The sequence below is a fragment of the Enhydra lutris genome, unplaced genomic scaffold, assembly GCF_002288905.1.
Source record: "Enhydra lutris kenyoni isolate GAN:26980312 unplaced genomic scaffold, ASM228890v2 scaffoldscaffold19, whole genome shotgun sequence".
NCBI lineage: Eukaryota > Metazoa > Chordata > Mammalia > Carnivora > Mustelidae > Enhydra > Enhydra lutris.
In genome coordinates this window covers 33,577,532-33,592,472 of record NW_019154103.1, presented here as the reverse complement: position 1 = coordinate 33,592,472, position 14,941 = coordinate 33,577,532, and the positions used below count along the sequence as shown (strand labels likewise).

General features: G+C 38.2%; 1 protein-coding gene across 1 annotated transcript in view; it reads right to left on the bottom strand.

Moving 5' to 3' along the window:
- Positions 1-14,941, bottom strand: part of LOC111148267 (calcium/calmodulin dependent protein kinase IV) — a 236,810-nt gene that overhangs the window by 29,652 nt on the left and 192,217 nt on the right. The window lies entirely within an intron of this gene.

The window sequence follows — 14,941 nt, the reverse complement described above, 5'->3', positions numbered from 1 at the left end:
ATTATTTTGTAAATTATGTTTTATCACACATGTAACATACTCTTACTGTGAATGTGGAAGTCTTACTGATCCTGCTTCCCTAGTCTCAGATCCCTCTCCAAATTAATCACTCTTCACTTTGAAATGGTTTGAATGTTTTTCTATGAATTCACAAACATGAATATATGTATGCAAGGAAATACTCCTGATTTTTCCATTTTCTTACATAAATGTATGATTAATATTAATTTTTACAGGTTTTCTTTCATTTAACAATACGTCTTTGAAACCTTTCCCACAAACCACTATAGCTTATTCTATTTAACATTTGTATCCATTTTGTTGAATGTAGCATAATTTATTTTTCTAGTCCCTTTCTGGTGGACTTTCAAGTTTTTAAAAGTTACCAATAATGCAGTAATAAGCCTTCTAGCACTTGGGTTTTGGGTGTTTTTGCTTGTGTTTCCTTTTTTTTAATTAGTTTTTTTTTAAAGATTTTGTTTATTTATTTATTTGACAGACCGAGATCACAAGTAGGCAGAGAGGCAGGCAGAGAGAGAGGAGGGAGCAGGCTCCCCTGCTGAGCAGAGAGCCTGATGTGGGGCTCGATCCCAGGACCCTGGGATCATGACCTGAGCTGAAGGCAGAGGTTTTAACCCACTGAGCCACCCAGGCGCCCCTTTGCTTGTGTTTCTTTAGGACAGATAGCTGGAAGCAGATCTGGTGGGGTCAAAAGGTAGGTTTAAAATTTTTAAACTCCATCAATATTTACTCACACAAACAGTGTGTTTACGGTTTCCTAACATCTTTACCAAATGTGTGCAATTAACTTTTGCTGAGCTACAGTGTAAACATTGTATCTTATGTTTGGCTTAATTTGTCTTTCTCTGTTTACTGGCCTAGTATAGGCTTTTTGGTTTTCCTCTTCTGTGAACTACCCATTTATATCATTTGCCCATTTTTCTGTTGGGTTAAGAGAAAAAATAGCCAGGGTAGTTCAGTTTTTCTCCTTTCCTATCCCCTACAGGAAGGGAGAGAGTCTCTTCTTTCTTTGTAAGCCAAGTAAGAGAAGGTGGATAGCTTCAATGTCACAGTTTGTGGTGCTTGACATGTCTCACTTAGTGATTTGGTGAAACAGGAACTGATATCCAGCTCACTTGTGAAAAACAGAGGTGGTTAGAACAGGGAGTAAGAAGAGAGTGCCTCAGTGAGATTCAGCTGCCCTCAAGGAAGAGCTAAACAAGGGTACACATTTCTCACAGGTTCAATGTGTACTGTGCAGAAAGGAACCAGACATAAGCATAAGTTTTGTGCTGGGGTGATGCCATCTTGCCTCAGCATTTCAGGAAGCAGAACATGAGGGAGGTGGCATAGGCGGTTGAGGAACCACTGACTCCTCAGAGTACCTGAAGTGAGAGAACTGTCCTGCAATGGGTCTCTGTAGAGCCATCTATGGTGTCCCACATGGAAAGAACATCAGGCATTTGACACTGGCCACACCCAGAGACCACAGATGCTGGACCATGAATGTACCAGTCTGGGAAGACCGTTGCTAACCCTCCATCTCTTCTCCCTCTCCTCACTGTCACCCTCACAACAACCCTAGAAGGAGCATGATCAGGTGGAGGGTAAAGAGCAAGAGAAAGAGAAGAAACTAACAAGTATTCCTATTCCCTCTGTTTACAAATTATAGATCTCCAAGGTCCACATTGGGGGAAGGAGGAAGTTTAAAGTTGGACAAGTCTAAAGTTTTGGTCTTTCCCTTACCCAAGAGTGACTGGAAAAGCTATGGGAATGGCTTGAAATTTTATTCACGGAGAAGAATGGATTCACAGAGTTGATTTGCCAGGACAATCATGAGACAAAAGAAAGTTGCTTTTGCTCCTGTCTTGTCAGGTCAAGCTCACTTTTTCTAGTGGATAATTATAAAGTGTAGACAATAATATCATAAATGTCCTACACACTTACTGTATTCCAAGCACTATTATAAACACCTTGTATCTATCAACTCGTTTAATCTTCGTATCAGCTCCGTGAGGTAAATCATATTAATGCTTGTTCTGCAAATTAGAAAGCTGAGGCATAAAAAGATCAGAGACATGTGCAACTTCACAACTAGATACATGGAGTTGGGATTCTAGTGTAGGCATGTGGTAGTAGAGCCATAACCCGACCATTGTGTGACTCCCAAACAGATGCCTGATTGTGTAGGGTGGACATGAGAGGGGAATCATGGTGAAGGAGAGGAGGGGAGAATGATGGAGGAGTGGGAAGGTCATGGGAAGAGGAGGATTGGTGAGAAGGCAGAGGACCATGTTAAGCCTTAGTGACACCCAGGGAAAACCCACCAGACCCCTGAGGAGGAAGATGCTATATCTTGCATTAGCTGAGTTTGAAGGCAAAAATGCAAGTTTCTCATAGAGTTGCTTTGGAACATACCTAAGAATTGCAGTTTGGGATCAATGGAAAATATTGATCTCCCCCACTCCCAATCTAACCCAACTAAGAGACTCCATTGCTTTGGGAAGAAAAGGACACCAAAAATAGCAACACAATAGCAACAAATGAGATAAATTTACAAGCACTGGTTTAGCAAAGTACCAATCATATAAAGATTCTTATTAAATATTGTTCTGGCTTTCTTGAATAGAAATGGTAGTTTTGTGTCTAAGTCCAAAGTAAAACAAAACAAAACAAAACAACACCATTTGGCACTCCATAGAGGAGAGCTAGACCAGATAACTGGGGAAAAATTTTAGAAAAAATAATAGATTTAGGAGCTATGCACAAACAGAGGAACAAACTTAAAAACAAAAAAAAGCAATGAAATACTGAAGGTCATGCGCTTTTAAAAATATAGGCAGGAATCATTTGCTATAAATTACTTGGTGTAGAAAGATTATTAAAAGTCGAGATATAATCATGTACACGTGGTAGGAGGCATTTAAATGTATTGACTAACAAAACGATAGGAGTCACTATTGTATTTTTGCTTGGATCCACTGATTGCCTTTAATCAATAGTGAGTATTTTTTTTAAAAAGATTTTATTTATTTATTTGACAGAGAGAGATCACAAGTAGGCAGAGAGGCAGGCAGAGAGAGGAAGGGAAGCAGGCTCCCCGCTGAGCGGAGAGCCCGACACGGGACTCGATTCCAGGACCCTGAGATCATGACCTGAGCCGAAGGCAGTGGCTTAACCCACTGAGCCACCCAGGCGCCCAATAGTGAGTATTTTTAATTTTGACATTATCTCAAGTCAGGAAGCCAAGCAAAAAGGAAAACGTGCTAAATGATCTTTGTCTTCCCCCAAGGAGATACAATTTTTAGAAGCAGGAACATTTTGGGAGCATCAGTTCTCAAATTTCTTGGTCGCAGGACCCCTTTGGAATAAAAAAAAAGTATTGAAAACCTCCAAGAATTTTTTGTTTATGAGTTATATCTAACATTAGTTACTACATTAATGGTTAAAAATGAGAATTAAAAAAATACTAATTTATTTAAAAAACAATAAATTCATGCCATATTGACATAAACATTTTCTAATAAGAATATATTTTCTAAAACAAAAAAAATTTAGAGTTCTGTGCTATTTTTTTGAAGTTTTACAAGTCTCTTTAATTTCTAGTTTATACAAGGCAGCTGGATTCCTCCGGTTCTGCATTGTCTACTATAAAACCACACATTATGCACTCTCTGAAAAATTCTACTGTACTTTCATAAGTGAAGGGAAATGTCTTCATATTATGACAAAATAGTTTTGACCTCACAGACCCTCTGAAAGGGGTCGGGGGTGTCTCAGGAACCCTCCAGGAATCTTTAGACTATACTTTGAAAACTTCTGTTTTAGAGGATCTGAAGTCATAAAAAGGGCAGTGCAAAAGCTGAATAATATGCACATCACCCTTTATTTTCAAAGTGGGTTTTAAATGCAATACACACCTCTAATCTCCTCAAGCACTAATCTTATCTGGCCACATCAAGATCACAATACACTAAGTGAAGAAGGGGAAAAATGGCCCTCAAAATTGTGTACTCGTGGGAAAATGTGCAAAGACATTTTATAATATCATATCAGTGATACAGAGCTAATTAAGAAATATCCATTATGGAGAAACAGACCCTATCAAGATATTCTTGATCTTAACTACAGTTTATTTAAGTCACAGGGATTCAATGCAAATAGACAAAAGGATAGGAAAAATTGAGAAATGAGACAACTGCATATTTTAGAATAAACCAAGTGTTGAAAGTAATCATAATTAAAGTAAACAAAGGCAAGCAATAACATTAAAAACTAAATGCCACTTTGGAAGGTATCTAAAACCCAACAACTTGATGGAGAAAGAAATAATAAATCTGACAACAACTGTAGCATCTAACTACTAAATCTTGACTAATCAAAACCTTTAGTAAAGAAATTAGAAGAGCAAATAACCAAGTGTATACGAATTTAATTAAAACTTTAAGGAATATTATGGACATTGGGGAACGTATGTGCTATGGTGAGTGCTGTGAAGTGTGTAAACCTGGCAATTCACAGACTTGTACCCCTGGGGCTAATAATACATTATATATTAATAAAAAATTTAAAAAAAAAACTTCAAGGAATAAAAAGAAGAAAAAGGAAGTGGAAAAGGAAGAGGCAGGGAAGCACAATTAATTAATTTAGTCGCTCAATTTTTTAAAGGATTATCTTTTTAGAAAAAAATGCTTTAAAAGTATTATCTTTTTAGAAAAAAAAACATAAAAAAATAAACCAGTTAGAGAAAGACAAATACCATATGATTTCACTCATATGTGGAATTTAAGAAACAAAACAGATGAGCATAGGGGAAATGAAGGAAAAATAAAATAAGATAAAAATAGAGAGGAGGGGCACCTGGGTGGCTCAGTGAGTTAAGCCTCTGTCTTCGGCTCAGGTCATGATCTCAGGGTCCTGGGATCAAGTCCTGCATCAGGCTCTCTGCTTGGCAGGGAGCCTGCTTCCACCTCTCTCTCTCTCTGCCTGCCTCTCTGCCTACTTGAGATCTCTGTCAAATAAATAAATAAAATCTTAAAAAAAAAATAGAGAAGAAAGCGAACCATAAGGGACTCCTAGTGATAGAGAACCAATTGGGGGTTGCTGGAGGGGAGGTTGGTGGGGGGATGGGGCAACGGGGTGATGGGCATTAAGGAGGGCACATGATGTGATAAGCACTGGATGTTTTAAGCAACTGATGAATCACTGAATTCTACCTCTGAAACTAATAATACAGTACATGTTAATTAAATTGAATTGAAATAAAAAATTAAAAAAAGAAAAAAGCATAAAATGACAAATATTTTATCTGCAGAGTAATCAAGGTAGGGAACAAGTACATTTTTAAGGATTTTATAATGATGCATTTAATGCACTGGTGCCAAAGGCGTGTCTTTGCGAAGTTCTATTTCAATATTGGGCCTTGGTTTTGGTCAAAGTTTTTTAGAAGAAATAAGCATAATAAGGTTTTTGTGGCATTGTTTTTGAAACAATTATTAAAGAACAACAGTATGAGAGGCTCTGTGGGGCAATACCCCACAGGTATGCCACACGTTAGCTGTGTGACCTGAAACAATCTGTCTGCCTTGCAGCACCCAGTTTCCTCATCTGTAACACCCACTTCAAAGGTGGTACTGAGAATCAGAGGTGAGGCATGTTGGCACTCAGCATGGAGTGAGTATTCTGTTCTATGAAGGGTAGCTGTTGGGACTCTATCACTGTTGTTCCACATCTCTTGTACAATAAATTACAATTAGAAATCCTTTGAGACTTGGAAAACTTGCTCTTTCCTGAAGTATCAAAAGACACTTTGATCAGAAAATATTTGCTTTTTATTCCATCACATTTTCCTCTTCCGTTTTGGTGGCCCAAAACTCAATGTAAAAGTGGTTTCAATTACAATTAGTTAGCCTGTTTTGGATATATTTACTTCTCCCTCTCACTGATTTTTAAAAAATTCCCTTTTCCACTTTAATAGCTTTATTTTGTATGTGTTCTTCACTTATTTGCCACAACTCCTTTTCCCAAGAAGATGCATTATAAATTATAGAGTAATAGAATGTATTATATATTAGCCTTCACCCTGGAAATAAGTCTAAGGGAAATACAAACTGACATTGCTCTATTTGTGTTCAGAGTTTCCAAGAACATTTAGAAGATATAAAAGGAAAAAAAGTATGTGGCGATTAGGATTGGAAACATTCTTACTCGGTCTTTTTCCATTAGAAGACAAATCACCATGAGAAACAGTATTTGCCGCTGATAAAGTGTTGTATTTCAAAGCCTATTGTTTTGCTTCTGCTCCATTCTCCTTAGGCTCCCCTCCAGGAGTCATCCCAGGTGCTGCCCCGATCCTATTTCACGTCCCACTCCCTTCTCAGAGGCACTGCCCTATCACTCTGGCCTTTTCTCCTACTTCTCTCTTGCTCTTCCCTCTTTCTTGCCTTTCATCATATACATAGCTCTAGACTGGGTGGTATCACCATCAAAAAGAAACAAGGAAAAGAAAACAATCATCACCTCCACAGTCTCCCAAAGACACATATTCCTGTCCTACTCTCGCTGCCCTCAACTATTTCCTACTCTCCTAGGTCTCCACTCACAGCTTCCATTTTCTTCCCTTTCCTTTTTTTTCAACACAACAAATTTTTATTTTGGACCTCATCAAACCCAACACACGCTTTCTGACTCTCTATTTGACCAGTTTGGCCTCTGAGCACATGGTCTTATCTCTCATTTGCACTCCCACCACTTGGGGCTCTTGTCTCACTGGCTGCCTGCAGCTTTTCCTTTGCTCTGTCCCCTCAGTCTCCCACCCTGGCCCCTTATCTCTGACTTGCTGGGCACCTTCTGCATTTCCTTGGTTTCCAGAGTGAGCTCACTGAAAGCCACAAATAAGGGTACCATTTACCCACTATGCCCTAAATCTCTATTGCCTTCCCAACATATCTGTGGCTCTGACTCCATAGAACTTTCTACTCTCCATTCCATTTGAATGTCTCACACGTGTTTCAAGCTCAACATTTCCCAAGCCAAACTCATTATTTACCCTAAATCTACTCCTGTGCCTGTATTTCCAAACCCAACAAATGACTCATCCATTTGACCAAGCCAGACACCTGGGTTTACCCAATTCCTCCATCTCCTTTACCAACACTTCCAATTTATGTTCCATGAACATAGGAAGCTCTCCCTTCTTAGTGCCTCACCCATCTTTCTGCCCCTTGTTCCCACTTAACTGTTCTTACCTTCAGCCAAGCCACATAGAAGTTTCCCTCTTAATTACTCTGATGACTCGCTTAATCACCAGCTTCTCAACTTCCAGGGTTGTTCCCCTGCAGTCAAAGCTCCATGGTGGTATGCGAATAATTTTTTTAAAAGTGCAAATTTGGTCACACTAGGCCGCTGCTTAAAATCTCCAGCATCTTCCAATGCTTTGGTCATGCAGGGCAGCAACAATGTTGTATTTGATTTTGTATCCCTTGAACAGAAGTCACAAACTCTCTAGGGTCAGGAAGATACCCGAAAGAATGAAGGAATTTGACAGAGTGTAAAATAAAAGGAAGACATCAGGAAGTCCCAGGGGCCTTATCTGTCCCTGGAGAGCATGGCCCCTTAAGAGGCAGAGGAGACAGACTCAGCCCACTGTTGTCAGGCACGTATGCAGGCCCCATGTTGCTAGCTCTTCTGATTTTTCAAGGCAAGACAGAAATTCAGATTTTTTTAATGTAAAATATTACAAATTATCCATGTTGGCGCCGAAGTTGAAAATTTTAAAAGCCTGGACAGGGTACAAACAAAATACCCTGCAGTCTGTGATTCTTGCTTTGGAATTTAAAACAGGCCTTGGCATTCAATATATGCTCAATAAACATTTGTGAAATATATGAATAAATACACGATTTTTTTTCCTAACTCTGCTTCTTAAATTAGATCTTTACTAAGACTGTGCTGGTAGCCTTCTCTTTTGCTATGAACTCTCTCTGAGCTTGTTTGTCTATTCCCTTCCCTCTAGCTACTTCTTATAGCCCCCCAAAAGTATACATGTATATAAGCAAATTGTGTGGTAGGGTTATAATTAATTTTAATTTTTTCTTCTATGAAATTTAACTCTAAATGTGTTATTTAGGTAATGAATTTTTTAAAACATAAATTTTATATAAGCAGCAGGCATTTCATGTTGGCTTATGCGTCTGTTATGAATGATGGGCTCTGAAGAGGAGTTTATCCATCGAGTTGGTAACTACGTTCGGTCTCAAATGAACTACACGATGCCACTCTATTGTTAGTAGTTTAAGACTGTATAGACTATTCCATGATAGTATCCTAAAAGGAAGTTCTAATTCAAACTCCAGTACCATATGGCCACCTGCCCAGGTCTCATTTCGAACAGGCTGTCTCACCGACACCTTAAGTTCAACATGTTCAAAACTGAACTCTTGACTTTCTTCAAGCCCTTTTCTTTCTGTTCTTCCCACCTCAAAATGTAGTGCCTCGGTGAACTCAAGTGTTCAATCAGAAACTGTTTTTCTCCTCCCCACCCCATGCCTCCATCCTATTCACAGCAGAGTGCCGTGAATTCCAATTCCAAAATGTCTCCAGAATTGCCCTGCCTCTCTCCACGGTACTGCCATGATCTCAGCTAGCCCACCACAGAAGTCCCTTAACTCTCTTTGATTTCCAACATGGCCCCACCTTCAGTCTATTCTCCACACAGCAACATAGGAAATCAGGCCATTTCTTCTAGTTGGGAAACCCTTCAGTGGTTTCCCATTACTTTTCCTAGCTTCTGAGGCATTGGTTTTCTGGCTCCTGCCTTCCTCTCCAGCCTCATATTCTGCTACTTTCCCCTCTCTTGCTGTCTACCCATCCTGAGTTTCCCAAGCCCAAATATTATTCCCACCTCAGCATCCTTTTCTGGCTGCCCCTCTTCCTGGAATGCGTTTTTATCTTTTCTTTTACCCAGCCAGCCCTCCTCATCCTCAGGACTCAACTTATAGTGTCAGTTCCTCAGGGGGCCATATCTGTCCTTCCAAACTAACATATGTGTTCACCTTTATATGTTCTCATGGATGCCTCCTATTTTTCTTTACAGCATATCTGTTTCTTTGCAAGCTTTATGTTTAGGATATCTCCCTCACCAGATGAAAAACCCATGAAGACAGATATCTAGTTTCTTGCACTATGCCTGGCACTAAGTAGGTACTAAAAATATATTTTTGAAGGATCAACAAATAACTCAGTTTTCCAATAGACATGTATGTTGTTCTACTTTGAAGTCATTAACATATAGATATTCAAAGAATGGTGGTAATTTGCAAATGATATCCATTTGCCATTATTAATCTGTAATGAATGTTCAAATTTTCGTGCTTGCATTTTAGCAATATATTTCCATAGCAACATCACTTTAATAAATTTAACTGAAATAAGGCTCAGCATCTGTGTGCTTAGGAAACACACTATACTTATTGGATAATAATACTTGGCCACTTCAAAGGTGCTATGAGATTTACAGCATCACTCTGAGAAAAGCCAAAACCCATTAAGAACATTTTAACTCTAAGATCAGGCAAAAGGGTTTCATCCTCATAATGACATCTTGAATAATTACATAGTTTTTGTTCTTCTGTAGTAGCGTTGATAGTTATGGCCGAATTAATTTCTTCACATCCTCTGACACTGATCTGAATATCCAATACAACATATGCCTCAAGGGAGTTTGGGCAAGGATAGTCGAAAATTCATCTGTTAGTTTTCTCTTCAGTTTCCTTCATGTCTCAAACATTCATAAATTGTACTTGCCAGTGTAAGAAAATGGAACTGAGTAGTGATTTGGCCAACTATAATGACTTGTTAATGAACAGTGGGCAAGCCAAAGTCCTCTGTCAATGAAGGCACCATCCTGGGCCCCCCAGTGGTGCACTTGAAGAACATTGAGCCTGCTGTTGCCCAGAATATGGTTCCCATGGAAGCATCTTTGCTTTTGATTTGGGGTGTGGTTTAGAAGTGTCTAGATAAAGCAAAGCTGGGAATTTTGGAGTAGCAATGGAGTAGCTGGAGTAGCAGGATCATGGGGAAAAGGAGCGGGATGCTAACAGAGAGGATAAGTAGGAATGCCGCTGGGTAGGAAAGCCTGGAGTATCTGGTTAGAGCACTTGATAGGCAAAGAAGTCATGAAAAACAGACTCTAGCCCTTGTTTCTGATTTTGGTACAAGTCTCCTGGTGTGCAAAGTCAGAGTGAGGTAACAGGGATGCTTTCAACAGGGTAGAAATTCATTTTCCTGTCTGTACATAAATGTGCATGTTATAAAAGTCTGCTAAGTACATATTTGTAAGAATGGTCTATATAGTACTAGTGGGAAGTTTAATTTTATCTATACTGTTTTGCTTAGATTCAACTCAAAATCTAAAACATTCACTCAAGACTTAAAAGAAACACTTATCATTTCTTTAAAAGCAATTATTAAATAAAGTATTATCATTTTAAATTATGCATTATGCAAAATATCAATGGAAAATGTGACGTATCCTGATTTAAATAGACAAGTCTCACACTAAGAGAGTACAAAAATGAAAACCGAAGTAATGTATGTGTCATCAACAAAGAAATCAATATATAAAATGTTTTTGCATATAAGAGCAAGGAAAGTACATGTTGTGGAACAACTTTCTGAGGGGCTGTTGAGAATGTTTAGAGAGGGTAGGCATGTGATAATTTCATTCTCTTATTTCCAATATATGTGGTCAGATTTCAGTAAAGGTGAGATTTTAGGAATGGAGGCTATGAAAAGGCTTGGCCTATTAAATGAAGGTCATATTCAAGAGATAACACATCACTTAGAAAAAGGCCCAGAAATCATCTGCAGTTATAGAGAAAGCAGCAGCAAACACATTTCTGTAATGGGAAAGAAGAGAGAAGCTTGGAACACAAAAGAAACACGGGAACTCCTGTAACTGCACGCTCTGGTCAAGAGATAAGCGATTATAAGAGTCCCCAGAGAAGCTGAATGAGCAGAACCGAGGATAAATGCAGAAAGTACTCTGTGCTCAAGCAAAGGGATGAACTTCCTCACAAGGAAGAGGAAGCTGGAAATATTGTTGTAAGAGATGACTGTACTTCACATCACCATACATGCTTTATACATTAACAAGTTAAGAGTAGATATTTGAGGATATATTACAGAAAGAAAGTTTTTGGATGCAAGTAAAATGTAGATCAAATATGACAAAGAGTAAAAATCTATACGTTTTTCTTCAAAAATATTTATATCCACAGATGTATAAATGGCTCCTAAATCACATATGCACTAAAGTAGAAAGTAGAATTAAAAAAAAAAGGAGAGGAAGAAAAATGCCCAACATATCTTACCATTTGTTCTTTGAAAAAACAAAAAACAAAAAACAATCACTGAAAGCTCAAACTCTCCTTTAAACAGACAAAGATGATACTGCTGCTCTGAATTCAGGGGGTGTCTAGACATGTAATTAAACTCTCTCTATGGTCCTAACAAAAACCGTGTCATTGTGTAATGAAAGCTACTGCAGAGTAATTTAGTTTAATTACAGCTATGCTGTGTTCAATGGGCTGTGTGTGGCTAATTGATAATGTCTCAGGAGTTGGTAGGAGGAAGTTTGAATCTCTTTAAAAATCTAACAGGACAAAGAAGAACCAGTCATTATAAAAAGAAAACGGTATTCTGACTATAGCTCTCCCTTGGGAAGGAAAATTAAATTGCATGAACTTGCTCTTCTCTATTCCTTGGAAAATTTAGAATCAATACCTATAAATTTAAGCAGGAACTTCAAAGTGAATACTCTACCTTTGTGTCATATCTGCCTTGGAGACCTACCACTACCATTGTCTTTATGCTTGACCTCTACTCTCTGATGCCTTCAGAATTACCAAGACAATATATGGGAAAAGCAGTAGGACACTACTATCCCATGACCGGATCAGCAGGCATAGTTAGGATTGGCTGGAGGTGAGATCTATGGTAAGCTTCAATCTGTAGAGCATCCCAGGACCAGAAGAATCTACCTTCAGCACAGCAGCCACGTGCTGGGGCTTCCCATTTATTAGCCAAGAACCTACATTTTCATTTATTTCATCTTTGATGCTTCCTTTCCTCTCACTAGTCTACTAGTCTTGGCCATTTGGCCATAACTCCACTTCCAAAATACATTTCACATCTACTCTTTTCATTACATTGTTACCACTAAGTACATAGTCCTTCATATTCTCTACTAGCACTACTAACATTTTTCTCCTAACCACACCTACCCACATCTCTACACCTAGGTCATCTTTCTAAAACACAGACTAACTCATGTCAATCCTCTAGTTTAAAAACAAAAAGACTTAGGGTGCCTGGGTGGCTCAGTTGGTTGAGCGTCCGACTCTTGATTTTGGCTCAGGTTATGATCTCAGGGTCGTGAGATCAAATCCCATGTTGGGCTCTGTGCTACACGGGGAATCTGCTTAGAATTCTCTCCCTCCCCACCCCATGTTCTCTAAAATAAATAAATCTTTAAAAATAAATAATATAAAAACAAAAACAATCCAGCATCAAGGGCTCCTCATTGCCTATAAGTTAAAGTCTAATATTTTCAGTGTGAAAATAAAGTCCCTTCAAAATTTGTCCCCAATTTCTGACTGTGCTTCATCCTGGGACAATTTTTACCATGTACGAACTACATAGCCATATTTACTATTCCTAAATCATGCCATAGATATTTCCACTTGGTTCCCAGATAATAATAATCTTTCATGTGTCATACTGTATTTTCTCAAGATTCTTGCAACAGTATTACACATCCAAAGCTCTTCCACAATCTTGCCACTTCTCAACTAGAGGTGAAGTGTAATGCCCCCTCCCCCTGAATTTGGTCTGTGACTAAATTCTGTTGGTTAGACCCAACAGAATGCAATGGAAGTGAGAGTATGTGACTTCTGACGTTAGAACATAAAAGCCAAGGTAGCTTCTATCTTGTGTGTTAAATACTCATTTTTAGATCCCTAAGCTGCCACATAAGAAGTCTTATGATCTTAAGACCAAGATGCCTTAAGAATGTTGGGGAACGTGGACAAGTCAAGCATCACTGTTCCAGTTGACAGTTCCAGGTGAGGTCCTGTGTGGCAGACATTTCAAGTGCCACACATGTGAGCGAGCGAAGACACCTCTAAATGATTTCTAGCCATCAAGTCCCTAAACCTTTGAGTCTTTCCAGCCCAAACTCCAGACATGATGGAGCAGAGACAGTCATCATTCCATGTCCTGTCTAAAGTCCTGATGCAGAGAATATGTGAGCACAATGAAGTAGTTTTTTCAAGCTGGTAGGTTTGGGGATAATTTGTTAAGACAGCAACAGTACTTGGAACACATCATAACCCAGATTACATACCACTTCTGTGAAATTTTCTTCTAATCTCACAAGCAAAATAAATGCCATTTTCTCTGCTTCTCCCAGTAGCATTTTCTTCATGTACCTTAATGCTCTGATACTTTTATTATAGTTAATTATGTACTTGTCTATCAAAGTAATAGATAAATTCCTTGAGAGCAGGCAGGGATTATTTTATCCACTTTTGTACCCACAGACTTTAGGCAAAGGGTCTGGTATGGTTTTGATAAATGTTCATGAGAAAAATGTGTGAAAGAAGGAGTGAATGAATGAATGATCAGAACTATGGGTTGAATGAGGCTCTATAACAGGCATCAACAAATAGACACAAAATCCCAGGGAATAGCTAGAACTCATTCTTAGGTCTAGCACATATTGGTACTTAACGATGCTTGTTAAATAAATAAAATTGTGGAACCACTGATTTGGGACAGGAAATAGCTCCTACTACCTCTGGATTAGAATAAATGTCCTATGTCTGTCCCAACTCATAACGTTGTGTGGTTCTGTGTTCAAGAAATTTAGTGAACTCAACTCATCCTGCTCTTTGTTTAAGGCAGTATCAATAGCTCCCCTTGGCCGGCAAGCTAGGAAGTGAATACAATGCAAATCAATCAGTTCTCTTTTATAGTGTATAACCAAATCTACTCTAGAATTACAGGTATGCTAGTGATGAATTAGGTTGTGCTTGTTTAATAAAGTCTTTATTTTGCTTTCACTTTTGAAAGTTATTTTCACTGAGTTTAGAATATCAGACTGCTTTTTTTCCCTTACAATACTTTGATGTCTCTTGCTTGCATTATTTCTGATGAAAATTTAATGTCCTCCTTATCTTTGTTCTTCCGAAGTAACGTGTCTTTTCTCTAGATGCTTTTATGGTTTTTAGGTTTTTACTTTAGGTTTAAGAAAATCAAATATGCTGTGCCTTGGTCTCATATTCTTCATGTCTCTTGTGCTTGAGATTTGTTAAGATTCTTGGATGTGTGGCTTTACAAGTTTCATTAAATATGGAATAACTTGCATATTATTTCTTCAAATATAATTCTATCTCCCATCATTCTTCAATGACTCCAATTTCATATACGTAGTTATATATGTAGTGTTCATATATATGTCTATGTGTGTATATATGTGTATGTATACATGTGTGTGTATGTGTGTATATATCCTTGAAGTTGTTCCAAAGTTTACTGATGTTCATTTTGTTTTCCACCTTTTTTCTCTGTGTTCTACCTTAGATGGTTTTTAATGCTATGTCTTCAAGTTCACTTTCTTTTATTTCTGAAATGTCTAATCTGCTATTCATTACATCCAGTATACTTTTCAACTCAGATACTGCAGTTTTCATCTCCAGATGTCTAATTTCAGTCTTCTTTTTAAAATAGTTTCCACACACACACACACACACACACACACACAGGAATACTATGCAGCCATCAAAAAGAAATGAAATCTTGCCATTTGTGAGACGTGTATGGAACTAGAGGGTATTATGCTTAGCGAAATAAGTCAATCAGAGAAAGACAACTATCATTA